Here is a 17283-nt window from a genome sequence, read left to right on the forward strand (position 1 = left end):
TATCACTGTTTTACTTGTAACATTGTATAGATCAGATTGCATTGTATGCACATATTTCATGGAGATGATTTAGAGTTTTAGACAAAATCCTAATATTATCAAAACATAACATAGTTTCAAGCAATCAGAAAAGCACTTTTTCCACCGAAATGGATATTTTCTCCAAATCGGTATAATTATTTCTGGTCAACATAAGTATAAATATCGGTAATATTTGTCCGATTTGGTATACTTATGGGTCCGTATATGAGCGAGTATCTCCACATCAGATCCATATATACATCAACCCCGGAAATTATACAAGGCAATCAACATTTAAACGGAGATTTAACAAGGAATCACCGACAAGCCCAGAATCGGGATCAGAACATGGACTCTGTGTGCACTGTTGTTCAACCCCCAGTTTCTGATATCGGACCCATAAGGAGATCAAATAGAAAGCGAACTGTTATTTCTCATTTAACATGAACATTGCGTTAAATATATGCTCTTATGTAAGTGACAGAGGTGTTTCTATGGCCAAAATGCATATTTTAATAAATCAATATACAATGCAACTGTTGGCTTGCATGTGCTTATACTGGAGATGCTCTTCTAATAGAGTAAATACGGTAACTGTTTTATTTGGAATACACAGTGATGAAGGAAATGGTACTTTGGTATAATTATGGGTATAGATTTTGCCACTATCCAGCTATAAAAATTGTCACGCTATGTATCAACTGCCCCCCCCCCCGGCCCAAAACATTATAGATTTTTACTACTGGTGTATCTTTTTATTCTGAATGTCCCTAACATGTAACATTTTATTACTGTTTTTTAAAATGTATTACATAACGGCCTAAAATGATTTGTTAACTTTCATTATGGTGTAATAAATGAAATTATTATTATTATTATTATTATTATTATTATTATTATAAAGAACTTGCAAAAAATGCAATTCAGCTCAAATTGAAGATGAAATGCATTTCATCTTAGATTGCAATTTCTATGAAGTAGAGAGAAAACATGTCTTGGAGTATTTTAAAATAAAAATTAATGACTTGTCCAGAATGGAAAGCTTTGTGAAAATAATGGGAAATAATATGGCTTTGTCATATTATTTAAAAAATACAATTTTCTAAAAGATAAATATGTAACTGTGGTCTGGGAGAACCTTGCTGCTGTTTAATCATTTTTTTCAGAGATTTTCTAATTTGTATTTCTTTCTATGTTGAATTTCAGTGTATTTTAATTTTAGTGTGTCTTATTTTATTTGTCTTTTGTATTCATTTTTTTTACCTAACTAAACCCACAGATGGTTAAGTTGCGTAATAAAGTTATTATTATTATTATTATTATTATTATTATTATTCTTATTATTCTTATTATTATTATTATTATTATTATTATTATTAGCATGCTTTCTTGTACTTAGATCTATGTCCATTTTTAGGATACGACTTCAATAAAGACTATTATCATTATTCTTGTAGGTTTATGTGAAAGTATCAGGGAAATGTCTCCCAATCAGGAACCCTTGGCCCCGCTTCCCACCTTATTATTTTTTTCTTTTAAACACTGGTTACCCACCGTCAAAATGAACATAGTGTGTGATGTTGGTTTGTTCATGGACACCCTGAATGCTAGTACGTCCATGGTTTGTTCTGAGTGCGAACGGACCTCATATACACATCCTCGGGTAGTAAACAGTGAATGGCCCTGATCGAGACCTACAATTGTCTCCCGATTTGGAGATAATCTCCAAATCGGTGAAAAGAGCCTTGTTAACCATGACAGACCCTACGTACTATCTAAACAATTTTTCATACCAGAAAGTTCGTCGGCTGTTGCTATGTGCACAAACGACGCTTGCTGTCAGCAAGGTCGAGTCGACATTGACACGTGACACCTCATTTGCATATCGGTTTGACGTGAGACTGTCATAGAACCCGTTGCGTGAAAACCTGATACAAGTGGAAGGGTTACCGCTATTCTGTCTACGGAAATCGACCATCTAAATCTAAATTCATCAAACTCATGAGAGTAATCGAGGTAAGTGTGGCGATATAAACACCCTATATCATCCACGATAGCTGATATTCCGTAATTTACTGTTGATATTGAAATCATGAACGACCGACAAACTCTTAATCAAAAATGGCGCTTAGCGTTTGCAACACAAGTGGGGACAGTGCCCGGGGACGGTGGGTCGAGTAACGAATGACCAAAGGGTTTCCTTATTTACCGGGTACTTGTTAGTGTATTATTTTTGTATAAATATCAGGCAATCTTCATTTCGGCCTTACATCTACAGTCGTCGTGACGGGCATTAAAGGCCCAACTTCCTGTGTTCTTTTCACTTTCATTTGATCTGAGAAACCTGTCTGATATAACTATTATATTTATTGTGAATGTACTCCGAAATCTATAATTTATATTCATCTAACATTGGTAATATTTATCAACAAATAATTTATATTAAATGACTGTCTTCACCACAAACCAAAATACACGATAAACTATACATTCATAGTACACATGTATTGTTTTGATTTTAAAAGTGTTATGTAAACAAATCACGGTGTGCGCTATTTGCAGTTTCACAGTTACCTCTAGATGTTATCTATAACCACCAATAAATAATAATAGTAATAAATTATGACTAGTAAAAATACAAAAAATATCATGAACTTCCAAATGTGCTGTCATATCATACTTTTAATAACTTGTGAACAGTGTTTTTAATTTTTGCAATAAATAATTCGATTTTATTTCGATTGATGTTATTATTAATGGTTTGTACTTATATTTAATGTAGTTCTAAATTCAAGTGAACATTATTCAGGTGCAGGTTTAATCATGCAAAACAGTGCTTAGCTCTGTGTTGCCAGGATGTATTGAATTACACTGGTTGGATACTATTCCTACCTTAATGAAATAATGATCAGGTAGTCCATGTGCAAGTTGTTCAGATTTAATTATGTTTAAATATTCACCAACAAATGACTCCACCTTTCTATTATCTGCCAGCAATTGGTGTCCCAATTATCATAGGAAAAGGAATTTTACTAAATGTGCAATGTGTATCAAATATTGTAAATACAGGTGTTTACTAGTAACCCCAAGTAACACTGTTCCCATCGCTTCCACTTAAATCTGTCACAAACATTTGAGGCTGACTGAATAAGAATGTTATGCTAAATTTAGGACTGGCAGTTTGCGTACATTGTTCAACTGTTCTATCATGCCAGTCTGACCTGCCTTTGAACCAGGAGATTAGAAAAAAAAAAGTGAAATGAAAGCCTGGTGGATTGTTTATTTCAGTATTTTGGATTCCAAGAGATTTGTTACTTACCATGAGTAGGATTAAGTTTACTTCACCAAATTTCATTGTAGCTGGGTTGCTCTATCAAATACTCTCGGTTACAAATTTAAACTTCAATGTTCTATGATATTTCAATATTTCCCAATCAATTTCCCAAGCTTTTCCCATGGCACCAAAAATGATATGAAATGACCTCCCAACATGAATGTTGATACCATATAGAGATTATCCTCTAGTGCACATAGTTATTTTGAATCAGTTGATAGTACCAGTAACTAGTGTAACTAAAAGGGATGCAACAATAAAAGGTCAACTTGTGTACATACCTGCTAAAATCACTAAAAAAATTGTTACCTCTCAACCTGCAGTAGTCATCTACAGTAGTACATATCATCTACAGCAGTACATATCACGTGCAGTAGTACATATCACCTGAATACCTATCACCTGAAGTAGTACATATCACATGCAGTAGTACACATCATCTACAGTAGTACATATCACCTGCAGTAGTACATATCACCTGAAGTAGTACAAATCATCTACAGTAGTACGCATCATGTACAGTAGTATATATCACCTGAAGTAGTACATATCACCTGAAGTAGTACATATCACCTGTAGTAGTACATATCACCTGTAGTAGTATATATCACCTGCAGTAGTACATATCCTCTACAGTAGTACATATCACCTGAAGTAGTACATATCACCTGAAGTAGTATATATCACCTGAGGTAGTACATATCACCTGAAGTAGTACATATCATCTACAGTAGTACATATCACCTGCAGTAGTACATATCACATGCAGTAGTACATATCACCTGCAGTAGTATATATCACCTGAAGTAGTACAGTACATATCATATCACCTGCAGTAGTACATATCACCTGCAGTAGTACATATCACCTGAAGTAGTACATATCACCTGAAGTAGTACATATCACCTGAGGTAGTACATATCACCTGCAGTAGTACATATCACCTGCAGTAGTACATATCACCTGCGGTAGTACATATCACCTACAGTAGTACATATCACCTGCAGTAGTACATATCACCTGCAGTAGTACATATCACCTGCAGTACAGTGTTCTCCCCAGGAATTTAAACCACTGTGGCGGCCTAATTTGCATATAATTTGCATATCATTTACATAATAATAGAAATTGATCAAAGCACATTTACACTCACACAATAAACAACATATATTTTCAAAAACAAAGTGGCAGATATTTATTTGCTTCACACAGTGTTATAAACATTTTTATTTTGGGCACTTTTGTAATATTAATGAGCTCCGTCACAGTGCAAATATATATTTTTTTTTTGGAGTCAAAATATTACGTTTCACAATTTAAAAGAGTTTGAATTTAAAAATTTAACATTCTCGAAATGCAAATGCTGCAGACTAAAAAGAAACAAATAAATTGTAAAAGGTTAAATGAAACTAAATTGAAACGTTTGAGCCAGGATTATGTTCACGACTTTCATGATTTTATTTACTACAAAATTCTCCTTCAAAAAATCAACCACGTAATTATTTGGCGGATTGTTGTTTATTATTCCGACCATCAGCTTCTACAACGTTTACATTTACAGTAAATGAACGAACAAATAACACTTCCAAACAATCATCAAAGTTACGACGTGACATAACTTACTTCGCGATGTTATACACCGGTTATACCAATAATTCCTCTTACTCGGTCATGATGCCATGCAAAAATTAAATACTTCTTTTTTTTATATGAAAAAAACGTAAAATTTGAGCTAGTTTTATCGGGAGAAATTATTTTTGATCACTCGATCACTGCGGTGAAAAACACAGACCCCGTTGTGTCGTCACCAGAAGCGCTGTCCCAGTAGAAGACACCGAACTGCAGCGTCAATGACACAGACCCGCCATGATAGCTGTGACGTGTTAGTTGACGCGGTGGGTCAAAAACGTCATTAACGAATCAGAATGCCGCATGGTAATGCCGGTAGAACCCGAAGTTTTCCGAATGATCGTGATCATAAAAATTACATTGCGGAAGTAAAGCGTTGTCGTAGCACGATGTGTTGGTATGAATTTCAGATGAAAACTGCATGATGGTTTTCGAAAAAGGTGATTAGAAATTTTTAAAAGGTAAAAGAAGTCTTGAAAGAAGAGTTTTTACATGATTCACGATGATAACAGTTCAAATGTATTTTACCCAATCACGCAATAAACACGTTGTTTTTTCTTGAGTAGCGTAAACTGATCGTGAACTCCGCTTTGCCCATGTTACATCGGGTGGAATTGATTTTGAAAGAATTTTAGCTTTCAATCTAAAGACTGCGTCTATCATCAGAAAGTATTTACTTACAAACAAAGAGGTGCTAATTTTACAAAATTGACTTGTATTGTTCAATCGTGGGACTATGTCTATTCTTTACAAATTATTATCCACGACTGGCAGGATGCGTGTCTATTGGTACGTAATTATTATAACAATATGGCAATAGTCCTGGTGGGAAGCGTTTCCGTTGTGATCGCTAATTTTGAGTGTCGGTCGGGCCGACCAGCGTGACGAGATCCCCAATGAAAAAAGCACTGTGGCGGTCTTGCTAATCACCGTGGCGGTGTCAGACCAGTGTGGCGGCAAATCGAAGCACTGTGGCGGGACCGCCACGCTGTTTACATCCTGGGGAGAACACTGCAGTAGTACATATCATCTACAATAGTACATATCACCTGAAGTAGTACATATCACCTGAAGTAGTATATATCACCTGAGGTAGTACATATCACCTGAAGTAGTACATATCATCTACAGTAGTACATATCACCTGCAGTAGTACATATCACCTGCAGTAGTACATATCACCTGAAGTAATACATATCACCTGAAGTAGTACATATCACCTGCAGTAGTATATATCACGTGCAGTAGTACATATCACCTGAAGTAGTACATATCACCTGCAGCAGTACATATCATTTACAGCAGTACATATCACGTGCAGTAGTACATATCACCTGAATACCTATCACCTGAAGTAATACATATCACCTGCAGTAGTACATATCACCTGAAGTAGTACATATCACCTGCAGTAGTACATATCACCTGAAGTAGTACATATCAACTGCAGTAGTGCATATCACCTGAAGTAGTACATATTACCTGCAGTAGTACATATCACCTGAAGGAGTACATATCACCTGAAGTAATACATATCACCTGCAGTAGTACATATCACCTGAAGTAGTACATATCACCTGCAGTAGTACATATCACCTGAAGTAGTACATATCAACTGCAGTAGTGCATATCACCTGAAGTAGTACATATTACCTGCAGTAGTACATATCACCTGAAGTAGTACATATTACCTGCAGTAGTACATATCACCTGAAGTAGTACATATTACCTGCAGTAGTACATATCACCTGAAGTAGTACATATCACCTGAAGTAGTACATATCACATGAAGTAGTACATATCACCTGAAGTAGTACATATCATCTACAGTAGTACGTATCATCTACAGTAGTATATATCACCTGAAGTAGTACATATCACCTGAGGTAGTACATATCACATGCAGTAGTACATATCACATGCAGTAGTACATATCACATGCAGTAGTATATGTCACCAGAAGTAGTACATATCACCTGAGGTAGTACATATCACATGCAGTAGTACATATCACATGCAGTAGTACATATCACATGCAGTAGTACATATCATCTGCAGTAGTACATATCACCTGAAGTAGTATATATCACCTGTAGTAGTACATATCCTCTACAGTAGTATATATCACCTGAAGTAATACATATCACATGCAGTAGTACATATCACATGCAGTAGTACATATCACATGCAGTAGTATATGTCACCAGAAGTAGTACATATCACCTGAGGTAGTACATATCACATGCAGTAGTACATATCACATGCAGTAGTACATATCACATGCAGTAGTACATATCATCTGCAGTAGTACATATCACCTGCAGTAGTACATATCACCTGAAGTAGTACATATCATCTACAGTAGTACGTATCACCTTAGGTAGTACATATCACCTGAAGTAGTACATATCACCTGCAGTAGTACATATCACCTGAGGTAGTACATATCACCTGCAGTAGTACATATCACCTGCAGTAGTACATATCACCTGCGGTAGTACATATCACCTGCGATAGTACATATCACCTACAGTAGTACATATCACCTGCAGTAGTACATATCATCTGCAGTAGTACATATCACCTGCAGTAGTACATATCACCTGCAGGAGTACATATCACCTGAAGTAGTATATATCACCTGAGGTAGTACATATCACCTGAAGTAGTACATATCATCTACAGTAGTACATATCACCTGCAGTAGTACATATCACCTGAAGTAATACATATCACCTGAAGTAGTACATATCACCTGCAGTAGTATATATCACGTGCAGTAGTACATATCACCTGAAGTAGTACATATCACCTGCAGCAGTACATATCATTTACAGCAGTACATATCACGTGCAGTAGTACATATCACCTGAATACCTATCACCTGAAGTAATACATATCACCTGCAGTAGTACATATCACCTGAAGTAGTACATATCACCTGCAGTAGTACATATCACCTGAAGTAGTACATATCAACTGCAGTAGTGCATATCACCTGAAGTAGTACATATTACCTGCAGTAGTACATATCACCTGAAGGAGTACATATCACCTGAAGTAATACATATCATCTACAGTAGTACATATCATCTACAGTAATATATATCACCTGAAGTAGTACATATCCTCTACAGTAGTATATATCACCTGAAGTAATACATATCACATGCAGTAGTACATATCACATGCAGTAGTATATGTCACCAGAAGTAGTACATATCACCAGAAGTAGTACATATCACCTGAGGTAGTACATATCACCTGAGGTAGTACATATCACCTGTAGTAGTATATATCACCTGTAGTAGTATATATCACCTGTAGTAGTATATATCACCTGCAGTAGTACATATCACCTGAGGTAGTACATATCACTTGTAGTAGTACATATCACCTGAGGTAGTACATATCACTTGCAGTAGTACATATCACCTGCAGTAGTACATATCACCTGTAGTAGTACATATCACCTGAAGTAGTACATATCACATGCAGTAGTACATATCACCTGAGGTAGTACATATCACATGCAGTAGTACATATCACCTGAAGTAATACATATCACCTGAAGTAGTACATATCACCTGCAGTAGTATATATCACGTGCAGTAGTACATATCACCTGAAGTAGTACATATCACCTGCAGCAGTACATATCATTTACAGCAGTACATATCACGTGCAGTAGTACATATCACCTGAATACCTATCACCTGAAGTAATACATATCACCTGCAGTAGTGCATATCACCTGAAGTAGTACATATTACCTGCAGTAGTACATATCACCTGAAGTAGTACATATTACCTGCAGTAGTACATATCACCTGAAGTAGTACATATTACCTGCAGTAGTACATATCACCTGAAGTAGTACATATCACCTGAAGTAGTACATATCACATGAAGTAGTACATATCACCTGAAGTAGTACATATCATCTACAGTAGTACGTATCATCTACAGTAGTATATATCACCTGAAGTAGTACATATCACCTGAGGTAGTACATATCACATGCAGTAGTACATATCACATGCAGTAGTACATATCACATGCAGTAGTATATGTCACCAGAAGTAGTACATATCACCTGAGGTAGTACATATCACATGCAGTAGTACATATCACATGCAGTAGTACATATCACATGCAGTAGTACATATCATCTGCAGTAGTACATATCACCTGAAGTAGTATATATCACCTGTAGTAGTACATATCCTCTACAGTAGTATATATCACCTGAAGTAATACATATCACATGCAGTAGTACATATCACATGCAGTAGTACATATCACATGCAGTAGTATATGTCACCAGAAGTAGTACATATCACCTGAGGTAGTACATATCACATGCAGTAGTACATATCACATGCAGTAGTACATATCACATGCAGTAGTACATATCATCTGCAGTAGTACATATCACCTGCAGTAGTACATATCACCTGAAGTAGTACATATCATCTACAGTAGTACGTATCACCTTAGGTAGTACATATCACCTGAAGTAGTACATATCACCTGCAGTAGTACATATCACCTGAGGTAGTACATATCACCTGCAGTAGTACATATCACCTGCAGTAGTACATATCACCTGCGGTAGTACATATCACCTGCGATAGTACATATCACCTACAGTAGTACATATCACCTGCAGTAGTACATATCATCTGCAGTAGTACATATCACCTGCAGTAGTACATATCACCTGCAGGAGTACATATCACCTGAAGTAGTATATATCACCTGAGGTAGTACATATCACCTGAAGTAGTACATATCATCTACAGTAGTACATATCACCTGCAGTAGTACATATCACCTGAAGTAATACATATCACCTGAAGTAGTACATATCACCTGCAGTAGTATATATCACGTGCAGTAGTACATATCACCTGAAGTAGTACATATCACCTGCAGCAGTACATATCATTTACAGCAGTACATATCACGTGCAGTAGTACATATCACCTGAATACCTATCACCTGAAGTAATACATATCACCTGCAGTAGTACATATCACCTGAAGTAGTACATATCACCTGCAGTAGTACATATCACCTGAAGTAGTACATATCAACTGCAGTAGTGCATATCACCTGAAGTAGTACATATTACCTGCAGTAGTACATATCACCTGAAGGAGTACATATCACCTGAAGTAATACATATCATCTACAGTAGTACATATCATCTACAGTAATATATATCACCTGAAGTAGTACATATCCTCTACAGTAGTATATATCACCTGAAGTAATACATATCACATGCAGTAGTACATATCACATGCAGTAGTATATGTCACCAGAAGTAGTACATATCACCAGAAGTAGTACATATCACCTGAGGTAGTACATATCACCTGAGGTAGTACATATCACCTGTAGTAGTATATATCACCTGTAGTAGTATATATCACCTGTAGTAGTATATATCACCTGCAGTAGTACATATCACCTGAGGTAGTACATATCACTTGTAGTAGTACATATCACCTGAGGTAGTACATATCACTTGCAGTAGTACATATCACCTGCAGTAGTACATATCACCTGTAGTAGTACATATCACCTGAAGTAGTACATATCACATGCAGTAGTACATATCACCTGAGGTAGTACATATCACATGCAGTAGTACATATCACATGCAGTAGTACATATCACCTGAAGTAGTACATATTACCTGAAGTAGTACATATTACCTGAAGTAGTACATATCACCTGCAGTCATACATATCACCTGCAGTAGTACATATCACCTGCAGTAGTACATATCACCTGCAGTAGTACATATCACATGCAGTAGTACATATCACATGCAGTAGTACAAATCACCTACTGTAGTACATATCACCTGCAGTAGTACATATCACCTGCAGTAGTACATATCACCTGCAGTAGTACATATCACCTGAAGTAGTACATATCACCTGCAGTAGTACATATCACATGCAGTAGTACATATCACCTGAGGTAGTACATATCACATGCAGTAGTACATATCACATGCAGTAGTACATATCACCTGAGGTAGTACATATCACATGCAGTAGTACATATCACCTGCAGTAGTACATATCATCTACAGTAGTACATATCATCTACAGTAGTACATATCACCTGCAGTAGTACATATCACCTGCAGTCATACATATCACCTGCAGTAGTACATATCACCTGAAGTAGTACATATCACCTGAAGTAGTACATGTCATCTACAGTAGTACGTATCACCTGAGGTAGTACATATCACCTGAAGTAGTACATATTACCTGAAGTAGTACATATCACCTGCAGTCATACATATCACCTGCAGTAGTACATATCACCTGCAGTAGTACATATCACCTGAAGTAGCACATATCATCTACAGTAGTACGTATCACCTGAGGTAGTACATATCACCTGCAGTAGTACATATCACCTGCAGTAGTACATATCACCTGAAGTAGTACATATCACCTGAAGTAGTACATATCACCTGCAGTAGTACATATCACCTGCAGTAGTACATATCACCTGAAGTAGTACATATCACCTGTGGTAGTACATATCACCTGCAGTAGTACATATCACCTGCAGTAGTACATATCACCTGCAGTAGTACATATCACCTGCAGTAGTACGTATCACCTGCAGTAGTACGTATCACCTGCAGTAGTACATATTACCTGAAGTAGTACATATTACCTGAAGTAGTACATATCACTCGTAGTAGTACTTATCACCTGATGTAGTACATATCCAGTGTTCTCCCCAGAAATTTTTCATAGAGTCGCAGCTAATTTGCATAATAATTAGCATAAATTAGCATAAATTAACATATTGTTTGTCATATGGGTAAATAAAACAAAACCAGTTTTTTTCCTTTTTTTCTATTTATTTTATGTACAATCTGTATACAATTATTGCACTGCATGTTTAGTATTGCAAATGTCCTGCAGAAATACTGAGTTTTCTGTTTCTTTGCTTGGCCCAGCAATCAGCAACTTTATAAAACCCTGTTCAGTCCCGGTAAATTAAACATTAATCATCGATGATGTCTGTTCAACACAATTGTGAACTTTCTTCATCTCTGATACTCGTGTTATCTTGCACTATTTATTATCACTGTTGGTGTGCATTGTGGTTAGATAGACCATGAGTTGACTTATTGTAAATGTTTATAAGACTGGTGTTATATCGAATGACTGACTGAACATTATAGTCACAGGTTATTAGCTACAAGTAATCAGGAAATGTGAACAGAAAAAGAAATATATGGGAATCCGTGCATACATTAAACTATATTCTAAATATTTTGAGTGATAAATCTAAATGCAGTAAAAATGACTGGTATCAATATAAATAGAAACAAGTATTCTTTACTGTTGCAGTGGAGATCGCACACAAACAACAATTAAACAAAATGCACTGTAAGTTTTCTCCCCAATATTTTCAATTTTTTCTTCGTTGATTTTGGACCAAATGTAAAATGGACATAATTTTCTAAATCAAAATTGTTATATATCATTTACATGTATGCAGAATTTGTGACAATTTTATTACCCTAGCTATGAATTATGTGAAAATATGACTGTAAAATGACCTTCTAGTTCCTCCCATCATTGAATTATGTGAAAATATGACTGTAAAATGACCTTCTAGTTCTTCCCATCATTGAATTATGTGAAAATATGACTGTAAAATGACCTTCTAGTTCCTCCCATCATTGAATTATGTGAAAATATGACTGTAAAATGACCTTCTAGTTCCTCCCATCATTGAATTATGTGAAAATATGACTGTAAAATGACCTTCTAGTTCCTCCCATCATTGAATTATGTGAAAATATGACTGTAATATGACCTTCTAGTTCCTCCCATCATTGAATTATGTGAAAATATGACTGTAAAATGACCTTCTAGTTCCTCCCATCATTGAATTATGTGAAAATATGACTGTAAAATGACCTTCTAGTTCCTCCCATCATTGAATGCCATTGTCTGTTTAAAGATGGTGTGACTATAGCATACTGGTAACCATTGTCCAGTCATACATGCGTTACTGAGCGGTGCCATTGTCCAGTCATACATGCGTTACTGAGCGGTGCCATTGTCCAGTCATACATGCGTTACTGAGCGGTGCCATTGTCCAGTCATACATGCGTTACTGAGCGGTGCCATTGTCCAGTCATACATGCGTTACTGAGCGGTGCCATTGTCCAGTCATACATGCGTTACTGAGCGGTGCCATTGTCCAGTCATACATGCGTTACTGAGCGGTGCCATTGTCCAGTCATACATGCGTTACTGAGCGGTGCCATTGTCCAGTCATACATGCGTTACTGAGCGGTGCCATTGTCCAGTCATACATGCGTTACTGAGCGGTGCCATTGTCCAGTCATACATGCGTTACTGAGCGGTGCCATTGTCCAGTCATACATGCGTTACTGAGCGGTGCCATTGTCCAGTCATACATGCGTTACTGAGCGGTGCCATTGTCCAGTCATACATGCGTTACTGAGCGGTGCCATTGTCCAGTCATACATGCGTTACTGAGCGGTGCCATTGTCCAGTCATACATGCGTTACTGAGCGGTGCCATTGTCCAGTCATACATGCGTTACTGAGCGGTGCCATTGTCCAGTCATACATGCGTTACTGAGCGGTGCCATTGTCCAGTCATACATGCGTTACTGAGCGGTGCCATTGTCCAGTCATACATGCGTTACTGAGCGGTGCCATTGTCCAGTCATACATGCGTTACTGAGCGGTGCCATTGTCCAGTCATACATGCGTTACTGAGCGGTGCCATTGTCCAGTCATACATGCGTTACTGAGCGGTGCCATTGTCCAGTCATACATGCGTTACTGAGCGGTGCCATTGTCCAGTCATACATGCGTTACTGAGCGGTGCCATTGTCCAGTCATACATGCGTTACTGAGCGGTGCCATTGTCCAGTCATACATGCGTTACTGAGCGGTGCCATTGTCCAGTCATACATGCGTTACTGAGCGGTGCCATTGTCCAGTCATACATGCGTTACTGAGCGGTGCCATTGTCCAGTCATACATGCGTTACTGAGCGGTGCCATTGTCCAGTCATACATGCGTTACTGAGCGGTGCCATTGTCCAGTCATACATGCGTTACTGAGCGGTGCCATTGTCCAGTCATACATGCGTTACTGAGCGGTGCCATTGTCCAGTCATACATGCGTTACTGAGCGGTGCCATTGTCCAGTCATACATGCGTTACTGAGCGGTGCCATTGTCCAGTCATACATGCGTTACTGAGCGGTGCCATTGTCCAGTCATACATGCGTTACTGAGCGGTGCCATTGTCCAGTCATACATGCGTTACTGAGCGGTGCCATTGTCCAGTCATACATGCGTTACTGAGCGGTGCCATTGTCCAGTCATACATGCGTTACTGAGCGGTGCCATTGTCCAGTCATACATGCGTTACTGAGCGGTGCCATTGTCCAGTCATACATGCGTTACTGAGCGGTGCCATTGTCCAGTCATACATGCGTTACTGAGCGGTGCCATTGTCCAGTCATACATGCGTTACTGAGCGGTGCCATTGTCCAGTCATACATGCGTTACTGAGCGGTGCCATTGTCCAGTCATACATGCGTTACTGAGCGGTGCCATTGTCCAGTCATACATGCGTTACTGAGCGGTGCCATTGTCCAGTCATACATGCGTTACTGAGCGGTGCCATTGTCCAGTCATACATGCGTTACTGAGCGGTGCCATTGTCCAGTCATACATGCGTTACTGAGCGGTGCCATTGTCCAGTCATACATGCGTTACTGAGCGGTGCCATTGTCCAGTCATACATGCGTTACTGAGCGGTGCCATTGTCCAGTCATACATGCGTTACTGAGCGGTGCCATTGTCCAGTCATACATGCGTTACTGAGCGGTGCCATTGTCCAGTCATACATGCGTTACTGAGCGGTGCCATTGTCCAGTCATACATGCGTTACTGAGCGGTGCCATTGTCCAGTCATACATGCGTTACTGAGCGGTGCCATTGTCCAGTCATACATGCGTTACTGAGCGGTGCCATTGTCCAGTCATACATGCGTTACTGAGCGGTGCCATTGTCCAGTCATACATGCGTTACTGAGCGGTGCCATTGTCCAGTCATACATGCGTTACTGAGCGGTGCCATTGTCCAGTCATACATGCGTTACTGAGCGGTGCCATTGTCCAGTCATACATGCGTTACTGAGCGGTGCCATTGTCCAGTCATACATGCGTTACTGAGCGGTGCCATTGTCCAGTCATACATGCGTTACTGAGCGGTGCCATTGTCCAGTCATACATGCGTTACTGAGCGGTGCCATTGTCCAGTCATACATGCGTTACTGAGCGGTGCCATTGTCCAGTCATACATGCGTTACTGAGCGGTGCCATTGTCCAGTCATACATGCGTTACTGAGCGGTGCCATTGTCCAGTCATACATGCGTTACTGAGCGGTGCCATTGTCCAGTCATACATGCGTTACTGAGCGGTGCCATTGTCCAGTCATACATGCGTTACTGAGCGGTGCCATTGTCCAGTCATACATGCGTTACTGAGCGGTGCCATTGTCCAGTCATACATGCGTTACTGAGCGGTGCCATTGTCCAGTCATACATGCGTTACTGAGCGGTGCCATTGTCCAGTCATACATGCGTTACTGAGCGGTGCCATTGTCCAGTCATACATGCGTTACTGAGCGGTGCCATTGTCCAGTCATACATGCGTTACTGAGCGGTGCCATTGTCCAGTCATACATGCGTTACTGAGCGGTGCCATTGTCCAGTCATACATGCGTTACTGAGCGGTGCCATTGTCCAGTCATACATGCGTTACTGAGCGGTGCCATTGTCCAGTCATACATGCGTTACTGAGCGGTGCCATTGTCCAGTCATACATGCGTTACTGAGCGGTGCCATTGTCCAGTCATACATGCGTTACTGAGCGGTGCCATTGTCCAGTCATACATGCGTTACTGAGCGGTGCCATTGTCCAGTCATACATGCGTTACTGAGCGGTGCCATTGTCCAGTCATACATGCGTTACTGAGCGGTGCCATTGTCCAGTCATACATGCGTTACTGAGCGGTGCCATTGTCCAGTCATACATGCGTTACTGAGCGGTGCCATTGTCCAGTCATACATGCGTTACTGAGCGGTGCCATTGTCCAGTCATACATGCGTTACTGAGCGGTGCCATTGTCCAGTCATACATGCGTTACTGAGCGGTGCCATTGTCCAGTCATACATGCGTTACTGAGCGGTGCCATTGTCCAGTCATACATGCGTTACTGAGCGGTGCCATTGTCCAGTCATACATGCGTTACTGAGCGGTGCCATTGTCCAGTCATACATGCGTTACTGAGCGGTGCCATTGTCCAGTCATACATGCGTTACTGAGCGGTGCCATTGTCCAGTCATACATGCGTTACTGAGCGGTGCCATTGTCCAGTCATACATGCGTTACTGAGCGGTGCCATTGTCCAGTCATACATGCGTTACTGAGCGGTGCCATTGTCCAGTCATACATGCGTTACTGAGCGGTGCCATTGTCCAGTCATACATGCGTTACTGAGCGGTGCCATTGTCCAGTCATACATGCGTTACTGAGCGGTGCCATTGTCCAGTCATACATGCGTTACTGAGCGGTGCCATTGTCCAGTCATACATGCGTTACTGAGCGGTGCCATTGTCCAGTCATACATGCGTTACTGAGCGGTGCCATTGTCCAGTCATACATGCGTTACTGAGCGGTGCCATTGTCCAGTCATACATGCGTTACTGAGCGGTGCCATTGTCCAGTCATACATGCGTTACTGAGCGGTGCCATTGTCCAGTCATACATGCGTTACTGAGCGGTGCCATTGTCCAGTCATACATGCGTTACTGAGCGGTGCCATTGTCCAGTCATACATGCGTTACTGAGCGGTGCCATTGTCCAGTCATACATGCGTTACTGAGCGGTGCCATTGTCCAGTCATACATGCGTTACTGAGCGGTGCCATTGTCCAGTCATACATGCGTTACTGAGCGGTGCCATTGTCCAGTCATACATGCGTTACTGAGCGGTGCCATTGTCCAGTCATACATGCGTTACTGAGCGGTGCCATTGTCCAGTCATACATGCGTTACTGAGCGGTGCCATTGTCCAGTCATACATGCGTTACTGAGCGGTGCCATTGTCCAGTCATACATGCGTTACTGAGCGGTGCCATTGTCCAGTCATACATGCGTTACTGAGCGGTGCCATTGTCCAGTCATACAT

The 17283-nt window shown here is 39.7% G+C and overlaps 1 protein-coding gene across 2 annotated transcripts in view; it reads left to right on the forward strand.

Moving 5' to 3' along the window:
- The first annotated feature begins 1915 nt into the window (after positions 1 to 1915).
- The window catches only part of LOC100378590 (tubulin polyglutamylase TTLL7-like), a 68131-nt gene continuing 52763 nt past the window's right edge, over positions 1916 to 17283 (forward strand). For both annotated transcript variants that reach the window (XM_085503509.1, XM_085503510.1), the window contains exon 1: positions 1916 to 2037. The gene's annotated coding sequence lies outside the window, so the exon portion shown is untranslated. The remainder of the gene's footprint in view (positions 2038 to 17283) is intronic.

The sequence above is a fragment of the Saccoglossus kowalevskii genome, chromosome 9 (assembly GCF_978046115.1).
Source record: "Saccoglossus kowalevskii chromosome 9, keSacKowa6.1, whole genome shotgun sequence".
NCBI lineage: Eukaryota > Metazoa > Hemichordata > Enteropneusta > Harrimaniidae > Saccoglossus > Saccoglossus kowalevskii.